General features: G+C 40.8%; 1 protein-coding gene across 1 annotated transcript in view; it reads right to left on the bottom strand.

The window, feature by feature from the left end:
• LOC122800248 (tetratricopeptide repeat protein 28-like) overlaps window positions 1-25,308 on the bottom strand; it is a 761,532-nt gene that overhangs the window by 652,143 nt on the left and 84,081 nt on the right. The window lies entirely within an intron of this gene.

The raw sequence follows: 25,308 nt of genomic DNA, 5'->3' as shown, positions 1-25,308 counted from the left end.
TGCTATGCTTATGATCAAAATACTTATACAGATTATCTTCACAAGCCTTACTAAGCGCATCCAAAGTCACATTGTTAATGCATATAAAAGTGCTGGGTTTGGACATGACAGGATCAGTTGAAATACCTCCTTTATTTCCATACATTAACTTGAGGACAACATTTCAAACAAACAGTTTCATATTAATAATGCAGTCTGTTAACTCAGTATCTCTAACAGGTTTAAAGGAAAGACCTTTTTCCAATATCTGTAACATTGGTTAGTCCTTTACTGGAAATATTCCAAACTATCAAAGTTTTTGTTCTACCCACATCTGCTTCACACTCTGTATGCACCCCCCTCCCTCCAACCCATGATATGGTTGTCTCCTCTTCGTCCTTCCCCTGCATCGAGCTGTGTTCTTCCTCTTTTCCTGTTGAATCATCTTGGGGGAGGATTGGAGTAACCTGCATACCCATGTTTGTAGGTGGGATCTTTCTTCTCACCACTGGAGGGGGGGGGGTTCGGAGCTAGTGTGTTCAGCACAGGCAACAGCAGTCTCTGGTGGTGTAGTAAAAACAGGACCGCAATCTGCAGAAGGTGAAACAATCCCTTCAACATTACTCTTATCTTTAACGTTAATATCAGCAGATACATCAGCAGGGCGAACCTCGGTCAACAGATTAACATTAAGCTCTTGTGTGCTGTCAGTTGCTAATTTGGGCCATGAGAAAATACAATTGTTTCTAAAATTATGCATATCCATATAAATCTTTTTCTGTATAATCAGCCTTTTCTCATAAGAGGAAATATTATCCAAAATCTCGAGTATCAGTTCCACCTCATCAGCAGCAAACCAGCTGTACAAATTATCTTGTTTATGTATAGATGTGATTAATCTAATATCAATAGGAGAAAAAAAATAGTAAGCAGCTTCATACAACTAAGACTAGTGCCCAAATTTATCTGCCACTTGCTAAGAAAATCCAAGTATTGTTCACCATAAGTGGGCATTTTAAGAATGCGCAACCCCCTAGGTACAATCTGAAATGATAGGCTTCTAAATGAAGTCTCTACAGCTGCATCTTTTTAAACTTATATAAATCATTCTCAAGAGCTTTCTTCATATCTGACATTAAAAGTCTGTCATTCTCATTAGTAACTAAAGTACTCTGAGGCCCAAATGATACAATAAGCAAATGATTCACAGTTATTTATATCAGTCGCAGTTAACAGCCACACCTTCTTTCTAGAGGCTTGGAGGGATTAAAATCCAACTCAATTGCAGCATGTGAGCTCTCAGCTATGTTTCCATGTGGGGAACAAACCAAATAAAATCCAATAAGAACTTCATAGGGAATAAATGGAGACAGCAAGCAAAAAAGTACCAAGAATAATCAAACAGGCTAACTCCAAACACAAGCAAGCAGAGCAGCATCAAAAACTGCAAAGTTTCAAATAAGCAGCAAAGGAACAAGTAATCCCAAATCCAAACACAGAGCTGGAAACTGTATGGAAAATGAACTTTTAATTTAAAAATAAATGAAAACAGATGAGCGCTTTCACATATAGCTTCTTCAGATCTATAGTAAAACATACAAAACTCTGATGTTTAAATAGTATGACATAAGCAGACCTAGATCAAACTAAACATTCTTCCAGTAAGCAATGAAGTAAAATATTTTAACCATGTATGGCCACTCAGACTTCTGTCATTATGCATATTGATTGATATTGGTGGATTGTAATCTCTGTAAAAGTAATTACCACCTGAATAATTCCACATAAGAGATACCACCACCTACAAGCCTATACTCACAGGACTATCACTCAACGCACGAAGCAACACAAGTTCAAAACTATACGCAGCCTACAAAAATTCAGCAGAGGCATTTAATGAATCCCTAAAAGCTACAGACTGGCCCGTTCTAAAAAGACTTCCCCTTAATGATGCAGTTGAACATTTCAACAGCACCTTCCTAAATACCTTCCTCGCCCCTCAGCGAACAAAAAAGAATAAAAAATAACCATGCCCCATGGCTCACCATATCATGTAAAATTCTAATGAAAGGGACAATGTATGGACTGCCTGACTAAAGAATAAAAACATCATAAATCTTCAGTTATATAGACAACTCCCCAAGCAAACAAAAAGACAAATATTACATGACGACAACAATCATACTATTCCTAGATTCAAGATACCCTCAAAAACAACCCTAAGAAATTCTGGTCCTCTAACGTGACTACTCAACCCAGGAAATAAAAGTAATCCCAAGCCATACCCCAATATACCCCCCTCTTCAAAACAGCCACCAAATTCAACACATACTTTACAGAGTCCATATCCAACCTAAAAGTAAACCCAACTCATCCACCCCAACTCACTACTTTTATTAATACCACCAATATTAACCTCTACACACAGCCACACCTTACACACAGGCAACTAACCCCTTACTCAGAACCAAAAACCAAACAATCCCCAGCTTACTTTTCAGCCCATCCCTTTATCTCAAATAAAAAACTACTACAAAAACTGAAACCTTGCTCAACCTCAGCAGGTAACCTCCCTCAAGAATACCTAAAGCTTACTGTAGAGGAAATAGCATTCCCTGTTAGCATCTTCACTAACAGATCCAGAGCTGAAACACATATCCCTAACCTATGGAAGCGATCACACATTATTCATCTACATAAGGGAGGCAACTCCACTGACAACACAGACTTTCATCCTATCGCAATCTTGTACTCATACTACCCTACGCCTTCAACAATATAAATCTATTACCATAGTTCATGATCTCCAAAACATTAATAATCATTATAATCGCCTATTGTGCAAATAATGCTGCATCTTGCTATTATCAGACTTTCCATATCACCTACGATTGAACACTATGACTAAGTCTGATGAGTTTTTATTCTGACAAACTAGTGTAGTTTTTAAATTTTGTTCTTGAATGTTAAGACTATCATGTCTTTTAAGTTCACATTCTGACAAACTAATGCGTTTTCATATTTGTACTTGAACATTATGACTTTATGATGTCTGTCTAGTTTTTCATTCTGTTATGGATAAGTATCTGAAGCTTTTCTCCCCAGGTCTGTGCTGAAAATGGGTACCTCATGACTCAGTCAGACTTTCCCAGTAAACAAACAAACAAAAACAAATAAATAAATATGTAAATAATGAAGACGTCGTTATTAGAAAACAACTATATATTTCATCGTTTCATCTACACAGACAGTGGCTGCTGCCACTCAAGAATAAATTACTACATTAAACAAGTGGTAAGCTGCTAATACTGCAATAGAGAATAGATGGCAAACCGTCAAAAGGTTCAGTTGTAAGCATGTCATCTATAGGATAACACACATTTGAATGTAGCACTCCACCCTCCCCTTAAAGTACAACACAGTATCAGCACTCTATCTACATGGCATGGGAATAGAACCCACAGAATTCTATATCAAAAGCAAGTATGCTACCTGTTGTGCTACTAACACTGCTTTCAAATCCTGTAGCACAAACAGCAATAAAGATTTGCTAAACAAAACAGTTGCACATAGAAAACAGATTTAACATGTGCATCAGTAAACTTCTCGTCACTTGAAGCTCACAATTCCTTGAAAATGTTCTGAAACTCACATCACAATTCCATGAAAATGCACTAAAACTAATAGTCTGATAGCTGGTGTAGAGGATTCAGGCGCTCTTGTCTCCTGTAATCAATGTACACGGTTTGAGTTTAATCTGTCACTCCTAACTAAAGCCACACAGACACACACACACACACACACACACACACACACTCCATTTGCTTCTTAGTTCTCCACTAATCTCATCCAGATAAAGCCATTCTGCTCTAGCCTTCTTCCGGAATCGCACTTTCTGCTCAGTTCCAGTTTAAATGTGCATGCGTTGTGAAGACGCAGGCACAGACACTACCAACACATTTCTTCTTTAAGAATGCACTCTGCATGTGTTACACTCCACATGCATCTTTAAAGAAGAAATGTAAGTTTGTCAGCCAGTGGGACCGCCTCCCTAGCCAGTGCCCCCCCCCCCACAAAGCCAGTGGGCCCTAGTCAACTGCCTTGCTCTCCTAGTGCTGGATCTGGCTCTGATCACAGCAGTACCCTAAACTACTGGGGCATTAACAAGAATACACCCTCATCACACCAACACTGTTCTAATTAGCACTAGTATACAAAACATTGACTATATGTATGTATACACTCATTCATACATGCATTTGTGCATAAATAAGGCAGAGATTAATATACTTTTCCATTATGTCACCCGTGCAGAGCCATCACTGCTCTTCAGCAGCACAAGCAATATATATATATGCTCAGGCATCCACTGACAGGCCATACTACAATCTTTGCCGCCTAGTAAAGAAGTACAAAACAGCAAGATTGTATAATGTTGTTACACCAGTAACTCAGAATGAAGTTCCAAAGGAGTACACAAATATAGCCATATAGTATGCTCCACAGTGCAGGTCTGCTACCATATGTAAAACTAGCAGCATACAGGTGCCAGCCTGCTGTAGGATGCACACTTCTACCCTGCAGCAACAACTTAAATATAGAACGCACAATGACTTGTGCACTGGTCATGAAAAGAGGGCTCACATTGCTGCCTTTCTGTGTAGCTGCAGCATAAACATATAACCCCTACAGTACCCTGAACATTATTCATGATGTGTGTATACAGTGCTACCATGTTGCATACCATCAGCATTTAACTATAACCTGCAGCAGTGTCTCCTGTTGTGCACTCATTCGAGGTTAAGCAGACATGCTGCTATGATAAGCAACTTACCAAACAAATGCAAGAATAATATAGAACACTGGGCAGTGTGGTAGTGCTAATCAAGAACTGCAGGAACACTGTTACAAGAGCAGAAAGAGCTGCTTGATGCTAGGTAACAACATGCACTGTTTTCCTGTAATTTTAACTGTGTGCAGTCACATGAACAGGTTATAAAAGTTAGGGATGCCTAGTAATAGACTTTTCTTTTTTAAACATGATTGGCAGGCCAACATGGTAGAGAAAACACATTAAGCAACAAATATTGACCTTTGACCTTGTCCAGCTCTACCTTACTTTGTCTAGACAGCTAAAATGATAGGTAGACAACTAAATAGTTACTTATAGAGAAAGACAGTGAGATAAGCAAACATCCAATTCAGTTACCTTCCCAAACCACCCTTACAGCTACTTTTTTTTTTAATCCATTCATCCATCCATAACCCCTTTTCCTATTTTTTGCGCATAGGGTTAAGGTGTCACTTGAACAGCGACAAGCATCTAAAGCCAAGGTTCACACCACTGGGTGGCTAGCCCTGCCACAGTTGTTATTCCATACCAAACACTCACACAAACACACCTGTGGTCCAATATAAAGTGTGTCCAATCCACCTACTTCATGTCTTTGGAATGTGGAAGGAAACCGAAGAACCTGCAGGAAACCCATGCAAACACAGGGAGGACATGCAGTCTCTGCACAGAAGGTGTCCCAGCTGATAATCAAAGAGGAAACCCTCTTGCTGTGAGGTGACAACACTATCTGCTGTGCAACTGTGCCATTTTTTTTTTAATACTGAGAGTGAATGGGGTTAAGACACCCAGCAGCCTAACTTACAAAAAGAATTAAAAAAAAAAAAAAAACAGGCAAGTTATGACCAGCTGAAAAAGATCATGTGCGTTTTACTGCCAGGAAAGTGCTATAGCAATATTCAACACCGAGAAAATGACATCCATGTATGGAGGCTCACATGTAGAGTCCAACTTCTAGAGCAATTCCAAGAAAAGCCTCTACTACCCATGGAGTTTTCTAAGCAAGAGGAGACTGAAAGTAGTCACTAGGCCTCTGGTCTGCATTACACATATACCACACTTAGACCCAGAGAGAATTTAGAGTCAGCAAACTACTGAATGTCTTTGGTGGTGGTAGGAAACTGTAGTATCCTAAGAAAACCCTGGTGAACATATGGAGTACATGCAAACAACACTGAAGGAACACCACAGGATCATAGGAAGTTATTAGGCTATTGGCCCTGAGGCCCTTATAAGCCTAGCCAAGAGTTTAGCCCATGCATAGACAAATTGGCACCGGATGCTCCTGTCCAGCAGGGACATGGGTGGAATCCCAGGGATGTATTTTCTATTTCCCATCCAGTTATCCAGGTTGCGCTTAAAAAGGGTTAAAGAGGTACTCTGCTTGACATGGAGAGGGAGTCTATTCCATAGATGGGGAGTCTCTGGGACACAAATCTGTTCTGCCAACAAGTCCTACTGATGTCACAGACCAGGTTGAGCCCATGTGTGTGGGTTATTCGAGTGGAGCTTGACTTGCGGATATGCAGCAGTCCCATCAAGGTGGGGTCCGAGATCGCCTTGCGTGTAGACAGAGGTCAACTCTGAGGAGTCTGTATGAAACAGTAGAGGAACAGGGCTTTTAGCCTATCTGTGTATGGTAGATTTTTGAGGCCCTGGAATCTACTGGTGAGGAACCTCTGTGGTCTCGCCAGCTGCTGCATGTGCTTTGCGAAGTACATGCCGAATGGAGCGTTGTACTCAATAATGGGCCTTATAAGGGAAGAATACAGGGATGTTATGATCTCCTTGTCCCTGGATGAGATACCCTTACTTATGAGGTGGGCCATATAGAAAGCTCCCCGTACAATGGGAGCAACATGGTGGTCAAAAGTCAGGTTGCTTTCAATATGGGTGCCCAAATTCCTCAGGACTGACTGCATGCTTAGGGATGTTGTTATTAAATGTGCTAATTTGTGGGGACATCACTCTCCCTAAAGGGGATGATGATGCATTTTTTGTATTTAGCTTGAGGCCATGTTTCTGGCACCAGTCATTTGTTTGAGTGAGACCCTCTTGGAGGATGTCCACGTCACTAGGGGGAATTGATGACAGCTCTCAGCTTGCAGTCATCTGCAAACTTGGTCAGCCATAGCCCACTGGTTTTGGCCTGCACCTCAGAAAAGTATATCCCAAATAAGAGGCCCCAAGACCGGACAAAAATATAGCCACCATCAAATGATGCTACTGCTGGATTAGTCACAGGCAGATAAGTGTTGCAAGGTTGCAGTGTTCTTCATTAAGACTGACTTAAGCTATGACTGTCAAATGATAAAGTATTGCAATCATGTAAGAGCTAAAAAATAGTGCAATGACATGTATGTGCCCTGCTTACACTCCACAGATGGTGGAAGAAAATTTAGGTTCCAACTGCCCGAACACAATTTGGTTGAAATCACTTGTTACAACAGTTTAATTGTAAGATTTTTTTAGCACAGTAGGTTCACGGTTTGTGCATTACCACTGTTGGGTTTATTGGAAAACTTTCTCCATTGGTATGCAGCTGTGGAGATAGTATATACACTTTCAAAGTCTGAGGGCACCCACCGCACATGGAGGGTGCAGGAGAGCTTTCTGTCTGTAAGGAAAGTTTATTTACTCTGTGAGACAGTTTTAAGAGAAGTGAATTCTCAAGCCGATAAGACAAATCAGTGTTTTTTTATCTGTTCCACATCTCAGTTTCATAGGAGAAGGAAGTGTGCAGCCAGTCTTCAAATACTTACAGCAGTATAGCCATTTTGGGGCACACAGGCTGCAATTCTCTGTAGCCTCTGTAATGAGAAACCCTCAACGCATGCAAATAACTAGTTAGCTATGGAGGGCATAATGGTAACCAGGTGTGCACCACCCGAGCCTTACCTTACCTTACCCCCCACCCAGAACTCAAGAAATAGTACTGAGAAGCACAAAAACAAATGGAGTGTACTGCTGTACTGTGTGCTTTGTAATTATGTGTTGGAAACAATGAATGCTAATTGATAGATACACGTTTCCTGAAGTATCTGTTATTTTGTCATTCATAGGTTATAGGCAAGTTCTAGGATAGCTGCCCTTATGGGCCATTTTAAGGCTCGCAAAGTTTCCTTTCAAATATGACAATCAAACCTTGTTCCTTGCGTAAACCATAAATATTAAGATTATTAATTAACAGAAAAGCAACCTACTTTTATTAAGTAAGGAATTTGGTAGTCTCTGCCTTTGAAAACCCATACAGGCTTTGGATTCTACTTCTCAATGCATTCAGTAATGTCAAAAAAAAAAAAACTGAAACTTAATATTTACATGCCTTAAAGAATTTTACAAAAGCTGCTTCACTCATGTCCAGCTGTTTATTATTATACACCGTAAAGACCAACAGAAGTATGCCTGTGGCCCATCTATATCTAGAATATAAACAGCATCAAGCAATAACTTTTCAAATATGAAAATAAAAAGCAAACTTGACAGATCAATTTCTTTGGTGTGATTAAAAGTGCACTATTACTATTTTTAGAAGTTGAAAAAAAGGTAGAGTTAAATTCAGTAGTTCAGTGTCATGGTATTTAACATCTAGAAGTGTAAAGTCCATCTGAAAATTCTGAAACCTGCTTTCATATTGGGGGAGGGATAAAAAGACGCCACATTTCACATTCAACCTCTTAATATAATCTGCTCCAAGATTAATGTGCTCCAGTAAAAGTGGAACTTCCCCTGCAGCAACCTAAATGGACTACTTTTTGCACATTTCGACGATCACCTGGACAGTAATTACAACTAGTGTATATTGCATTCAAACACCAGTCTAACCATTATTTTGTACATAGCAGTAGTAAACAATCAAAACAAATGCAAAACTACAACCTAACTAGATTTAAAAGAACAGTTTATTACAATCAGCTGCACACATATCCCCAACTTGTAATAGTAAATCAACAATAACATACTGCATATTAAAACTGGGCTGCAAAAGAAAGACAAAAACAACATATCACCATTTGCTATGTCTTGCTTAAAAATCCAGATTCTTACTCCATGACATAATTTGAAGATGTTGGGCATCTTCTGAGTTAGCAACAATCACACCTACTTTAGTCACTCCTGCAAATATGTTTCCCTTGAGAATATCCTATATGGCAATTGGGAGAACAGTGAAATAATCACCATATTAGAAACAGAAAGCTATACATATTAAGTTATTTAGTTTTATTCTAGTTTTCTGTTTGAGTGTCATTACAGACCATGAGCTGTTTTTTTTAACATCTTCTGAGCTTTGTCTATCCTTATCTGTGTCCACTCTATGGGAGATGCAGTAGATATGCATAAAGTACCTCAACTGTTTTCTGTCAATACATAAAGAGAAAAATATATTTTCTTCCCGCTGGCAACACCTCAGTTTCTGAATTGCAGTGTCCCTGCTACTTGATCCTTTACATACTCCTTTCTTACTTTAGCATCCTCAGATATGACCACAATCTGTATTTATCCTTTTTGTTCTTGATACTATCCTGCAACTAGTGTACTCCTTACCTAAGCTTTTACTGTAAAAGGTACATACTTTTGCATTTCTTTTTATCTGATTTAACCTCCGTGTCTTGGAGAATTCCTCCAAATGTGCCAAGCATACGTATTCACCTTTCAAAATCATACAGACCATCAAAATGCATACTAGGTGGTCCAAAATCATAACATTCAATTTGCCTATGCATAAATTTGCATCCCATGGGTGGGGGGGGGGGGCACAATGTGTAAATTTGCACACTAGGAAGACACACACTATAAAGTTAGGGACCACATGGTGCTAAGGAGACAAACTGCTTCACAGATGTACCAGAAAAATAGATCCGCTTCATAGTGACAATTTTCACATGCATACCGCTATACAAAACAGACAATTCTCACGTGCATACCGCTATACAAAACAAAACAGCCAAGTGGCCTTCACTGCCTCTGCATTCAGCATGGACTCAAGTGAGCAGGCTTTAATAAATTGTTTTAACAAGCAGCAATACCAAACAAGGAGGACATTACTGGAAAATAATAGACCCCACGGGGGTGTGGAGAAGCCTTGACATCCACCCTGCAGGGCATTATTACACTTAGACTGCCTGTTAACTCATTAAACCCTAATGATCCCTCCTAGTGTTTCTCTAGGATCATCGCAGTGAAGTCTCTAGGCATCGAAAATTGCTTGTGCATATTTACAATAAAACAAGGTTACATACCAGCTTTTGGAAATTTTCAGTCATAACACTTAGATGATGGGTAAACCAACTGCATTGATTTTTCACCTCCGTCAAGTACAGCTAAAGGAATATTAACTGTTGCTAATATACTTTATTTATATTGACAATCATAGCTCTCAAACTATGTGCGTTTAGCAGCACAGCAATGTCCTTTACAAATCACAGCAGCGGGTCAGAAAAAAGAACACTATTTTATTTTTCATAATAGAGGGTCTTCATTTAAGGAATCTTTGCATAAGCTTAGTTTTACAGCATGTACACAAACTATGTACAACTTCATGCAAAATAAATAAATACATCTAAGAGAAGCAAAACTAAATCAGAGGCCAAAATTCATTGATGCTAAATTTAAACCATAGAACAGGAGAGGTACAGCACTACAAAAATAGTAGCCAATTGCATGAATTAGTGGAAGCTGTTGCTGAGGCTGAATCTGGTAAATTTGGACATGTGATTTGGAACTGAAGTTACATAATGACATGATGCAATTATGCAGCACCTGTTTGTGTCTGTCCGTCTTGCAGGAATATAACAAATGCCATTTGTAGTTAATTCAAATCACAATTCTGGGACCAACGTTGCTACAAAGTTAATACACATTGCACAGTCAGGGGTACCCATACAAATCAGCAAATCAAAAAATGCCTTGAATGTAGACTAAACAGAAGCAAAGTTGCAGCTGCACATTTCATGCATGCTGAATCTTAAATCAGAGGTAGTGAAGTCCTCATTTAGTTTTTGCTTCCTGCTCTCATTAAATGGCATAGAAAATTAGTAAGAAGGCATAACTGTGGAATTTATGCCAAATCTCTACATTTTATGGTCTCTGTTCCTGAGAAGGTATACAGAGATAGATGAGGAAACTCAGATGTCATCAACAGTTGACATTAGATAGGCAATGTCCTCCTCTAATTATCTTTGTGGTATGATGTACACATAATTTATGCAAGGTCATTGAATGTTAGATCTGATTTCTTACCAATAAGCCAAGATTGGTGGTATTGCTATAACACTGGATACAAGAGAATGCACAGTTATGCACACTTACCATAAATGTAGATGTTAGAGAGTGTATTCACTGTTGCAGTCCTGACTTGTGGGATTTCCCACAGTGAAAGCCCTTGGCCAGCCCGAATATCAGAAAAAAAATTCCCCTCCTCCTCAGGCTGGTGGATGTCCTAACAGAGTTCAGTGCACTTGGCTACATAGAGAGACAGTCAACATCATGATATCACTTTTCTTGCCCCCTAAAAAGTAGAAGCCCCACAATCGGCAGTAGGGAACTGAGGAAGAGAGCCTATACAGGAGGAGAGGCCAAAGGGGATTCCCTTGGTTACAGAAGAAGTTATAAGTAGACTACCTAGTAGGTTAAGGGGGAAAGAGAGAAGGCAAAAGACTGCAACAGGAATACACATCTACTTTTATGGTAAGTGTACACAACTGTTCTATGTTCTTCGTGTTTCACTGTTGCAGTCCAGACTTGTGGGATGATTCCCAAAGTTGAAATGAGGGTGGAAGGATACTAGGAAGAGGAGAGGATGGCAGTGGAAAATCCTGCTCTAGAACTGGAAAAGGCTGCCAAGTGGTAGTGTTTGGTGAAGGTATGCAAAGATGACAAAATAGCAGCTTCCAGAATCCCCTTGGTAGGGACTCCTTTCAGTAAGACAGCAGAGGTTGCAGAAGCCCTAGTGGGGTGTGACCGGACAGCCTCATGTGACTTTTTGCCATGATGGCTGTAACAAAATGAGATGCAGTGGGAGATCCATTTTGAGATGGTCTGTTTAGATGCTGGTTTCCTCTCACAGCCAGGAGCAAAGGTCACAAAGAATTGGTCAGATTTTCTCAAGGCTCTAGTTCTGTCAAGATAGTAATGGAGTTGCCAATGCACATCCAAATACAGTAGCATCAGTGACCACCTGGGGTATGAAGGAAGGGTTAATTCAGAGGGAAAACCTGTCTGGGTGGAAGATGAGGAATGGCTCCACTGACATGAGAGCCTTCAGCTTAAGACTCTCTTAGCCAAGGTGATAGCCAGCAGGACAAGTTTCCAAGTTAGAAACTTTAGATGGGCAGAGGATGCAGGTTCAAAAGGAGGCAGAATCAGTTCTTCCAGAATAAAATTAAGATCCAATGGAGGGGCAAGTTGCCTCCTGGGCTGTCTGATGTGGATGACTCCCCTAAGAAATTGTCTTAACAGGGGATGTGAAAAGATAGGAATAAGAGCAGGTATATGGGCCAAAATGGCAGATGCATGAATTTTAATGGAGGAATAGGAAAGGCCTTTATCAACCAGACTAGCCAGGTAATCTAGAATGGTAGTAATCTGGGCTGAATCAGGATCGTGGTGCTTCTGCTGGCACCAGAAGGAAAATTTTTTCCACTTAGCTGAGTACGACTTCCTAGCACAAGGCCTTCTAGCCTCCTTAAGAATGTCCTGAACCCATTTGCCTAGGGCAGGCTTGGTCCTGGATGTTGTGGGATTATCCAAGCTGAAAGACTGTCTGCAGGCTGGGTTGCACAATCATTCCCTTGTTCTGAGTCAGAAGGTAGACTGAGGCAACAGCCACGGATTCTCATTGGTTAGTTCGAGAAGCAGAGGATGGCCCCAGACTGGTGCAGGCAGCACTGCTACCAGTATTGCCATTGGGTCCACTTCTCTTATCTGTAGAAGCACCCAAGGAAGTAGAGGTAGGGGAGGGAATGCATAAATGAAGGGGTGAATCCAAGGGAAGGAGAAAGCTTCTGTTCTCTAGTCTGATTGTGATTTGTTCCTGGAACAGAATCTTTTCAGTTGAGCATTTTTCTTTGCAGCAAAAGGCTCCATCTGTGGGACTTCCCATCTTTGGGCCACGTTGAGAAATATTTTTTTTAATGCAGATGCCATTCATGGGGCCCATTAAGTTTCTGCTGAGGTGATCTGCTAGCATATTTTGAGCACCTGGAAGGTATTGCACCAAGTGCAACCCCAGAGAGAGTAACCAGTTTCCCAAACTTGCATTCCTAGACAACATAGAGGGCAAGAGTGGGTGCCCCCCTACTTGTTCATGTACCACTTAACTGTGGTGTTTTCTGTCTTCACTACCAGGACCCCTAGGACTCCCATTTTTTGTTGAAAGCTATCAGATATTTTTGCACTGCCACAAGCTCTTTACGTTCAAGTACAGGCACATAAACTGGAATCTCCCACTTCCCTTGGGATTGGAACTGTTGGAAGTGAGACCTCCAGCTGAAGCACCTGTGGTGACAGTTTGGCCCTGGGGAGTGAATCTGAGTAGAAGACCCTGATTTTGTGCACAAGTCTGTGCCCACCATGCAAACTCCTCTTTGAGGAAACAAATCAGCTCTATCTTGGTCGCCAGGGACCGAGTGTCGACACCACACGTTTTTGAGATACCACTGGAGTTTCCTCATGTGCAGCCTGGCCAGGGGAACCATGAGGATACAATATGCCATGTAGCCCAGTGCTCAGAGGAACACTCTGGCTGAGATGCATTGTTTCTGCAGGATTGTTTTGAAGTAGTGAGTCAAAAAGGAGACCTTGCCTGGGTGAAGGAAGACTTTTTGAAGAGGAGTCCAGGAGAGCCCCCAGGAAAACTATTCTGGTGGACGGAAGAATGTTGGATTTTTGCAGATTTATGGTGAAGCCTAGGAAGGACAGGAGGTTCTGTGCAAACCTCAGATCCTTGATAAGTTTTGATAGATTTGTGGCCTGTAGTAGGCTGTCACCCAGTTAGGGGTAGACCCCTCTGGTCCTGCAAAAGGCAATTACAGGGCCTAAGCACTTAGTGAAAACCCTGGTAGCAGTAGACTAGCCAAAGGGGAATACTGAAAATTGAAAGTGACTGGTTCCTGTTCTGAAGTGAAAAAAGCTTCTGTATTCCTGTATGGGAATGTGCAGGTAGGCATCTTTTAGATCCAGTGTGACCATAAGGGCCTGTGGGGCTATCATGGGCAGGAGTTTCTGAGGATTCAACATTTTGAATTTTGGAACCAGGAGGAACTGATTGAGGGTGGACAGATATAAGATAGGACACCAAGAGCCTTCTTTTCTGGGAATCAGAAACAGCCTGGAATACAACCCTTTTCCCTTCTGATGTTCTGGGTCTGGTTCCACTGATCCCTGAGAGCACAAAACCTGTATATGAGAGAAAGAGCCTCTGTTTTTTTTTTTTTGATTTTGAGGAATATCCGGGTAGCCTGAATATTTTAAAAGCTCTTTGAAAGTGAGTTTGTAACCATTTGAAATAATGCTTGGAACCCACTTGGTTGAAGTGTTGTTGTTGTTCTTTGGCTTTTCCCGGTTAGGGGTCGCCACAGCGGAACTCCGATCTGCTAATGATTGGCAGTAGATTTTCACGGTGCCAGCTCGACGCTCAACCTTCAATGAAGGCATGCCCATTCACACGTCTTTCAAACGCCAGTCGACTGCAGGGAGGACATGCAGACTCCACACAGAATGCGCTCCAGCCGAGAATCGAACAGGAGAACCTCTTGCTGTGAGGCGACAATGCTACCGCTGCACCACCGCTGCTTTGTGATGAGGGACCAATTCTGTCTTTACAGGGACAACCTTTCTCCTAGTCTTGTGGGAGGAGCAAGGAGAGCAGGGTGGGTGAGTCGTTGCTGCTCTCTGGCAGATGCCTGTGGCCTAGAACTCTCGTCTTCTGTTTCTGAGGTCCACTGCCTGGGTCTCTGTAGTTGCTGCCACTGCCTTTGTGTCCTTTCCTGCTGGGTTTTCCTCTGCCTGCTTCTAGATTGGGCTGGAAAGGACCAGTGTTTATTGGGGAAGCTACTCCTAAACCCTGGTTGCTGAACTTGAAGTAGCCTTTCACAGTCTGCATAGACTTAGATTTGTCTTCTATCTTTTTAAGAACAGCCTCAGCTTTAGACCCAAAGAGGATGTCCTTGTCTAGGGGAGCATCAAGAAGGTTAGATTTAATATGGTCAGGAAGAGATTGTTCCCTAAGCCATGCATGCCTTTCAATAACAGTACTAGTGGCTGCAGCCCAGGTAGAGGCCTCCATAGCATCATAGCCACAGTGTAAGGAATGCCTAGCTAACTGTGAAGCATTGGGGCAAAGATCCAAAAGTTCCTTAGAAACTATTTTATCCTTAAGGGAAGAAACCTTCAACTGATCCAGAATTGTTTGCTGATATTTAATCATGTGAAAATCACAGTTAAGAGCCCTTATGGTAAGGGTGGCTGAGGTATATACTTTTTTCAAACCTCTATCAAGAGCCCTTCTCTTTTTATTTTTAGAGGAACTGGCTCTAGCCCCTTTGGGTCCTGGGGTGACTACTTCTGGATCAGCAGAAAGATTTTTGAAAAGGTATTTATGGGAGTATTGTACCTTAGAACACCTGTCTGGTTTTCAAAGGGGTGGGGGAAGAGATTAAGAATTCAAGGAGGAATCAAAGAAGACTCCCTCAACCACCTCTAAAATATGAGGATTAGCAAGAGGTTTATGTTCTGGCAGATGCAGAAACTCCATAATTCTCTTTTTAGAGCGAGGGTATTCCTGTGCTTCCCACTGGAAATGGTCCCTCATAGCATGGAGTCTCTCTCTCTCTCTCCAAAGCTAATATGCTTGGTGGGGGGGGGGGGGGGCAGAGGCCAGGTTCTCCTCAGAATCTAAGAAGACAAGTAAATTAAACACAAACTAGTAAACCAACACAGCTGAAACGGAGCAGGAAAAACGGTACTTCAAATGACCAAACATGTAAGGAAATTTATTAAAGTTTGTTAAAATAAAGCGCTTTTCGTCTGGTTTAATGACACAGACTTCTTCAGATAATTACTTCTAAAAAAGGCTTGCTATATATACATGCAGTTACAAGGAGAACCCAAGCAACAGGCAAAAAACAATTAAACAATTAAGCAATGAACTACTACATACGTTTTTTTTTAAAAGGCAGTCACAAATTCATAGCAGCAACAAAAGTGATGCGTTGGCATTTGTTACTAAAACTATTTTGTCAAAACCACAAAACCACACCTATTAAATTAATATAACTTTGACTTCAGAAAAGCTAAAGGAAAAAATATAATTATATAATATTAACTATAAGAAACAGTAAAAAGTTACAAATGTTTAAACATATTTAAAAGTAATGACATTATAAAAGGCTTAGATGAATAAAAAACTAAGAAACTAAAAAATTATTAAGCACACAAGCATTACCAGGATGAAAAGTCTACTAACAATAGACCTGTACAAACAAAGTTGTCATCTACATAAACTCTTGATTTTCAAAATGCTGCTTATTGAGCAGTTTTCATTGAGACCAGGGGCGTTGAAGGCATTAAGTCTAATCTGCCAAAGCAGTTCTAATTCCTCTAATTTAAAACCTGTTGGACCATCTCTTTCACTTGCTGTAACCTGGTCGATGGCCATGAATTTGAAGGAATGGCTGGGAAAAAGAGAAATATGTTTTGCTAGAGCATTGTCATGTTTATTTTTTCTAATTGCATAAGAATGCTCATAAATGCGGTCTCGGACACCAGGTAGACCACCATTTTTGAGTTGCAATTGACCCTATATTTCAAGTTGTAAGTATAGTCTTCAAGTTTGAATCTGTTAGATTCTGTAATATACTTGCAAAAATTGCAACTTTGACATTTATACATACCCACTACTCTACTTATAGGTCTCTTTTGACACTCAAACAAGTCTTACATTTTTTGCTCTCCTAAAAATCACTTTAGGTTTGATCCCTAATTTCTGACACAAACCCTGATCAGTCATAAGTACCGCCTAATTTTTGTATAAAATCTCAAGACAATCCCTACTGTTTGTACTGTAAGTTGTTATAAACATGGAGCTTTCGTTAAGTGGGTCAGAAATGGATTTAGACCTTTGAGAAGGATATGGATCTAAGTCAAGAATAGCATGTTGGTCGAAGTGGACCTCGTCTAGAATAGGTTTATAAATGCATTTATCACATTTTTGGACCACTTCTTCTACAATGTTGCTGACCAAGCTGTCAGGGTATCCTCGATGAAGGAACATGTTTTTAAGAAAAGTACATTCATCGAGGAAATCCTGGTTTAAGCGTAACAATACGGGCTGCTCTGACTAATTGGCCTTTGACCACAGCTCGCTTTTGATGATACGGGTGACAGCTTGTGTAATGCAAGAAAGAGTTTGAGTAAGTACTCTTTCTATGAATACTAGCTGTAAGTCTCTGAAGTTCAATGTTTTTCTTCAGCTGAATGTCCAAATAGGCAATGGACATGGTGTTAAAAGTAAATGTGAACTGGAGAAAATTAGTAGTCGCATTCAAATAATCTACAATTTGTTCACTGATTATGGCGTCACCGTCTACTACTATAAAGATGTCGAGGTAGCGGGTGTAGTAAATGAACCTGTCACTAAAGCTACAATTATTAAAGACAAAGAGGTCTTCCCAGTTGGCCATAACTGAATTAGCTACACTCGCCCCACAAGGTGAACCCATGGTGACGCCAACTTGTTGTAGATAAAAATTGTCAGCAAACATGAAGTAGTTGTTCTCAAGTATCAAGACCAATAATTCATTGACTAAAGATATCTCAACATTTTCTCCTCCATTCTTTCTCATAAATTGACTGACCCATTTTAAAGCTATATCGTGTGGTATACATGTATACAGGTCTTTAACATCAACCGTAAGGAAGTTGTAGTTACTGCTAAAGACGGGATTTTTAATGTTGTCAAGAAAAGACCAAGAATCTTTACATATGTGGTTGATTTTCACCAAGTATTTCTGTAAAATGACATCTACCACTTTTGCACAAGGGTACGTAGGTGATCCTCTACCGTCCAAAAGTGGACGCATTGGAGGGTTGACAACGTCCTTGTGCAATTTAGGTATTCCAAACAAGTAGGGAAATCTTGGGTAAGATGTACTCATGAAGTTGAAGGTGTTCTGGTCAATTCGACCTTCAATGAACATCTCTTCAATACTGTCCTTTATGGTTTTATAAGCGCCATTAATTTCGGATCTCGAACTAAGTGAATAAGAGGGACAATCCAAGAGCTGAAGCATTCTTGACTCATAATTGTCAACCTTCCAATGCGTCCACTTTTGGACGGTAGAGGATCACCTACGTACCCTTGTGCAAAAGTGGTAGATGTCATTCTACAGAAATACTTGGTGAAAATCAACCACATATGTAAAGATTCTTGGTCTTTTCTTGACAACATTAAAAATCTCGTCTTTAGCAGTAACTACAACTTCCTTACGGTCGATGTTAAAGACCTGTATACCACACGATATAGCTTTGGAATGGGTCAGTCAATTTATGAGAAAGAATGGAGGAGAAAATGTTGAGATATCTTTAGTCAATGAATTATTGGTCTTGATACTTGAGAACAACTACTTCATGTTTGCTGACAATTTTTATCTACAACAAGTTGGCGTCGCCATGGGTTCACCTTGTGGGGCGAGTGTAGCTAATTTTGTTATGGCCAACTGGGAAGACCTCTTTGTCTTTAATAATTGTAGCTTTAGTGACAGGTTCATTTACTACACCCGCTACCTCGACATCTTTATAGTAGTAGACGGTGACGCCATAATCAGTGAACAAATTGTAGATTATTTGAATGCGACTACTAATTTTCTCCAGTTCACGTTTACTTTTAACACCATGTCCATTGCCTATTTGGACATTCAGCTGAAGAAAAACATTGAACTTCAGAGACTTACAGCTAGTATTCATAGAAAGAGTACTTACTCAAACTCTTTCTTGCATTACACAAGCTGTCACCCGTATCATCAAAAGCGAGCTGTGGTCAAAGGCCAATTAGTCAGAGCAGCCCGTATTGTTATGCTTAACCAGGATTTCCTCGATGAATGTACTTTTCTTAAAAACATGTTCCTTCATCGAGGATACCCTGACAGCTTGGTCAGCAACATTGTAGAAGAAGTGGTCCAAAAACGTGATAAACGCATTTATAAACCTATTCTAGACGAGGTCCACTTCGACCAACATACTATTCTTGACTTAGATCCATATCCTTCTCAAAGGTCTAAATTCCATTTCTGACCCACTTAACGAAAGCTCCATGTTTATAACAACTTACAGTACAAACAGTAGGGATTGTCTTGAGATTTTATACAAAAATTGGGCGGTACTTATGACTGATCAGGGCTTGTGTCAGAAATTAGGGATCAAACCTAAAGTGATTTTTAGGAGAGCAAAAAATTTAAAAGACTTGTTTGAGTGTCAAAAGAGACCTATAAGTAGAGTAGTGGGTATGTATAAATGTCAAAGTTGCAATTTTTGCAAGTATATTACAGAATCTAACAGGTTCAAACTTGAAGACTATACTTACAACTTGAAATATAGGGTCAATTGCAACTCAAAAATGGTGGTATATCTGGCCCAGTGCGCAAGTTGTCTTGCATTTTATGTAGGCAAGACGGAGCGCCGTCTCAGAGACCGCATTTATGAGCATTCTTATGCAATTAGAAAAAATAAAGATGACAATGCTCTAGCAAAACATATTTCTCTTTTTCCCAGCCATTCCTTCAAATTCATGGCCATCGACCAGGTTACAGCAAGTGAAAGAGGTGGTCCAACAGGTTTTAAATTAGAGGAATTAGAACTGCTTTGGCAGATTAGACTTAATGCCTTCAACGCCCCTGGTCTCAATGAAAACTGCTCAATAAGCAGCATTTTGAAAATCAAGAGTTTATGTAGATGACAACTTTGTTTGTACAGGTCTATTGTTAGTAGACTTTTCATCCTGGTAATGCTCATGTGCTTAATAATTTTTTAGTTTCTTAGTTTTTTATTCATCTAAGCCTTTTATAATGTCATTACTTTTAAATATGTTTAAACATTTGTAACTTTTTACTGTTTCTTATAGTTAATATTATATAATTACATTTTTGCCTTTAGCTTTTCTGAAGTCAAAGTTATATTAATTTAATAGGTGTGGTTTTGTGGTTTTGACAAAATAGTTTTAGTAACAAATGCCAACGCATCACTTTTTTGTTGCTGCTATGAATTTGTGGCTGCCTTTTTAAAAAAAAAATGTATGTAGTAGTTCATTGCTTAATTGTTTAATTGTTTTTTGCCTGTTGCTTGGGTTCTCCTTGTAACTGCATGTATATATAGCAAGCCTTTTTTAGAAGTAATTGTCTGAAGAAGTCTGTGTCATTAAACCAGACGAAAAGCGCTTTATTTTAACAAACTTTAATAAATTTCCTTACATGTTTGGTCGTTTGAAGTACCGTTTTTCCTTCTCCTCAGAATCTGATTTCTCAAAAGAAGTGAGGGACGGTCCTTTAGAAACACACCTCTCTATGTCAAAATCCTCAGCAGATTCAAAAGGATCGGAAAAAACTTCAAAAGTAGGATCCCTTTCCCTTTTTTCTGGGTATGGATCCCTGGGGGCTTGTCTAGATCGGACTATGGACATCAGGTCTTCAGCTAGCCTAACCAAGTCCTGCTGATATCCTTGGGGTTAGAACATGTGAAATTCTGATGCCTGTCTCTCTGGAGGAATGAGGAGCTGGTGTAGGTCAAAGGCACAAACTAGCATCACCAGTCAAAGTACACTCATCAGAAGCAGAGGCCTGCTGAGCAGCCCCAGACCCAACCGACGAGCTGAAATCAAGGTCTGGAGGAGAAGTAGAGGGACCCGACAGCATGTTGGACTGTGAACACTTCTTGACAGAGGCCTGCGCCACCACCTCAGATAAAGAATGCGGCTGCAAAAGGGCCTCGCCTTCTTCAACAATCACAAGCCTTGAAATAGAAAAAGACAGAGAATGGTTGTTATCCAAGACCCTAAGCTTGGGTCTGTTATATTTTTCCCTCTTAAGCCTATGCTACTCAACCTCTGAATGACTGGTGGATGTCAATTGATGCTGAGGAGTAGATTCAAGACTAATGAATTTAGCTAGCCAAGATCTCAGTCCTACATCTCATCATCCTAGAATTAAAATGGGCACAAAAATGGCAACTAGGGATGTTGGTATCAGAGCCTTAACAGGTGACACAAAATGAATGGAAGTGTGTGTGTGGGATCTGCTTACCACAGTAAAGACAGTTGTTTACCTTATCTGACATGAGTTAGCCTAGTACCTACCTATGAACTCTGTTCTCTTGCTCTATCAGCCCAGGGGCCTATGTAAGCCTAGCCAACAAGGGTCCCTGGCTTACGCCACCCAAGAAAGTTATTTTCCTGTGCCACTGTCGAGCAGAGACACAGAAGTGATCCCCGGGGTGTATTTTCTATTTCCCATCCACTCAAGATTTTTCTTAGTGCTAATGAACTTTCCTTGACATAGATGGGTAGCCTGTTTCAGAGTATGGGAAGTCTCTGGGACAGGAATCTATCCCTCCAGCGTGTCCTGTTTATTGTGGTGACAAGGTTTAGGTCCCTAGAGCATGCAGCTCGGAGGGATTGGGATTTCTTTAGGTGTTGCATGTCCAACAGCTCTGGGTTTGACATAGCTTTATATGTTAGGCAGAGATCCCCTCTGAGTAGGCGGTATGTTACGGAGTAAAGCTGGAGTTTTTTGAGACGATCAGTGTAGGGCATTTGTTTGAAGCCAGTAATCCTCTTTGTGAGGTACTTCTGTGGCCTTTTCAGCTGCAGCAGATGTCTTGTGAGGTACATTCCAAAAGGGGCATTGTACTCTACAATGGGTCTACTAAGTGTCGTGTAGAGAGAAACAATGACCTCTTTTTTCCTGGATGAGAACCATTTTATGATGGTGTGCCACATAGAAGGACTTCCTGACTATTGTGGCGACGTGACTATCAAAGGAGAGACCACTGTCCACCTGGGTCCCAAGGTCTCATCACACATTCGGTGTTAAGTAGATTGCTGCGTATGTGGTAGTTCATGGGTACAGAGTTTTTACCAAAGGGGATGACACTGCACTTTTTGACGCTGAGCTGGAGGCCATGGCTCTGACACCAGGCATCTGTCTCAGAGAGACCCTTCTGTAGGATGTCCACATCACTTGGGGGCTTGACTATGGCTCCTAGTTTGCAGTCATCTGCAAACTTCATTAGCCAGAGGCCTTCCGTGTTAGCCTGTACTTCAGAGAAGTAGATACCAAACAGGAAAGGTCCCAGGATGGAACCCTGTGGTACTCCACTTATCACTGAGTTGAGGTCAGATTTTAGTCTGCAACTTTTACAGTGTGGGTTCTGTCAGTGAGCCAGTTGGCAACCCATCTTGTGACGTAAGGATTTATACCTAGTTTAGTGAGTTTAGCTATAATTCCAGAATGGGGGAAGGTGTCAAAAGCCTTGGCGAGGTCAAGATAGGCTGTGTTAACCACCTTACCCTCTCATCTACGGCTTTGGTGACTGCGTCAAAGAAGTCGATCAGGTTCAGGAGGCATGATCTGCCTTTCACAAACCCGAAGTGGGTGGGAGCCAGAGTGTGGAGGTTACCAATGTCTTTGTTTAGGAGTTCCATGAGGATACGTTCCATGGCCTTGCAGACCAGGCTCGTCAGGCTAATAAGTCAATAGTTCCCGGGATCAGTGGTGGCTCCCCCTTTGTGGAGTGGGATAACTGTTGCTGTGCGCCATTTAGTGGGCACAAAGCCTGATGTGAGGCTATTATTGAACATGGTGCTTAGGTGGGGAGCCAGTTCATTCTGAAGTTCATGTAAAACGCAGCCTGGGATGTTGTCCAGTCCCATGGATGCTGTGTTTTTGGCTTTAGAGTGTGCAGCTTTTACCTGTGTAGTTGCGATTACAGGGACTCTGCATTCTTCCTGTATAGATATGGGCCCTTTAGGGGGTGAGGGGGGTGTAAAGTTAGCACTGAACCTATCTGCCAGGATGTTGGCAATATCAGTTTGTTCTGTACTTTTTGTGCCATTGTGCTGTATCTCAGAGCAGATCTGGGTGTTGCCATTGAGATTCTTGACATAGCTATAGAATGCTTTGTGGTTGTCCTTAGAATTAGTGGCGATTTTGTTTTCGTAGCTAGATTTGGAGGATCTTATAAGGGATCTCAGCTTCTTACTGAAGCTGACCAGGGAGCTCCTACACTCATGGGATTTTATTCTCTTTTGCAATAGTTTCTTCCTTCTGTTGTACAGTTTGTTTACGGCAGGGGACCACCAGACTGGCTTCTTTTTTTTGGAGGATAGCGTCTTAGTTCTGTTTGAGATAGCACGTTCCATGCACTCGTGTAAGTGTTTATAGAGTGCATTTGTGTAGGATTCAGCAGTCGTAACTGTATTGTCCATCTGCATAGGTGTCATAAAGTTCACTACTTCTGTCTTAAGAAGCATGAAGTTGGCTTTGGAGCAATTTTTTTACTACGGTTTCCTTAATGGGGGGTGGGAGCAGGACGTGGATATCAAGGGTGATTAGCTTATGGTCAGATCAGACCAACTTGGAGTTGACTTCAGGTGTGGAACTTCGGTCACTCATGTTGGTAATGACTAAGTCTAGGACACTGTTGCCCCTGGTGGGGGTATGGAGAAGTTGATCCAGGGCATTGGAGTTTATGAATTCCAGAAAGGGTCGAGCTAAGGAGTTGGTACACGAGTAGTTTTCCCAGTTAATGGTGGGGTAGTTGAAGTCGCCCATTATTAGGGTGTTTGGTTGAACCCTAATATTTTCCAGTACATCAAGAAAAGAGGAGTGGGAATCCTGGGGCATGGTGGGGGATCTGTAGCAAGCTACAATTTGGATTGCAGTTTTGCCCAGAGTTAGTTAAACTTGGATAACCTCGGATGCATTATGCTGAGCAACTAGCCTGGAGGTGTGGATATCCTTAATGAATATGGACACAACTCCACCTTTGGTGTTTCGGTCCAGGTTACATGGCCAAGAAAAGTGTGGTATGAGTTATAGCCTGATAGTGCAGGGGTGCTCTCTGGAGCCTTGAACCAGGTCTCAGTCACTGCACAGATATCGATGTTATCCATTTTAAGGAGTGCCTCGAGTGAGTGCATTTTGAGATTTAGACTTCTAGCATTGAGTAGCATTATCCTCAGTTTTTGAGTTCCCCAATGGGGTACTTATCTTTCCTACGACTTGTCTCTAGTGCAGACCAACTAATGCACTGAAACACTGCTTCAGGCTCCAATAGCAAGAAAAGACCGATATAGTGACTTTGTTTGGCTCCCTATATACCCAAGCACACAGATGTTAGTTAGGACATTCGCCAGCCTGAGGAGGGGAGGAATTTGTCTCCGGAAGTCAGGCTGGCCAAGGGCTTATATGGCAGGAACTCCCACTAGTCAGGACTGCAACAGTGAATACACCTTCCAGTGCATCAACTTTGTAAGTACATTTGTGTCATCAGCAAATGGACAAATTTAACCTTCTAGACCTTCTACAATAAGACAAATTAAAAAAAAATTGTCTCAGCATTGGTCCCTGTGATAACCAACTTGTCACCACCCCCCCTCCCCATATAGAGAGCTTTCCTTCTTTTTTATGAAGTACTTTACCTATGCTAGGATCTAATCCAAACTATTCCAATTTATTTAAAGGTTTGCTGTGATGCAGAGAACTAAGTGCCTTGTTAAACTCTAAGCAACCAAGTACAGAAACTTTCCAATCTTAGTCTGGTATGAAAAATTATTTCAGGGAATTTTAGTAAAATCATACCATGCATCTCCCAATGCAGTCAGTTTTTACTAACTCCTGAATCACGAGTTGTTAGTGACATTTTACAAAATTTGAAGACATTTTTTATCCAAAATTTCATGGGGAAGGAGGGGGTTCAGGCGCAAGATTAAAGAAGACCTTTTACAGCATGAGGGTCCAATAACATACATGGTTGAACCCTTTAGTAATCATTAGCGTCGAAAGAGAACCCAATACAAAACACTCCTGTCACTCGTAACGCTTAAGGAATATTTCAGGATGTAGGTTCAATTTTTGGAACAGAAATCCAAAGAAATGTATATTCAATGAATGATAAATACCCAGAACAATATGACTGTGAAATAAGAAAAGGTCCTGGCTGCTGTGTAAAGCTTCCGTGGAGTTTAAGTATATTAACATAATCACACAGATATGTAGAAAATGATAATTTCCTCTTTAGCAAATAATAAACAATCTATTCATTTCAACACTGCTGTGCAACTGTGCAGCCCAGTCAGCAAATATCCATTGTTTACACTCCTAACTTACCCTTTCATTTCACAGAATAAAGTTCAATGAATGACAGAACAGAAACAGTGCTGGCCAAGTGGATCAGCACAGTTTATTTTAAAGTTTTAATGAAGTGAACAC

Source organism: Protopterus annectens, chromosome 4.part0 (assembly GCF_019279795.1).
Source record: "Protopterus annectens isolate FY-2018-M chromosome 4.part0, PAN1.0, whole genome shotgun sequence".
In the NCBI taxonomy this organism is placed as follows: Eukaryota; Metazoa; Chordata; order Ceratodontiformes; family Protopteridae; genus Protopterus; species Protopterus annectens.
Note: the sequence above shows the minus strand (reverse complement) of the source record. Positions and strands in the feature narration are given on the sequence as shown.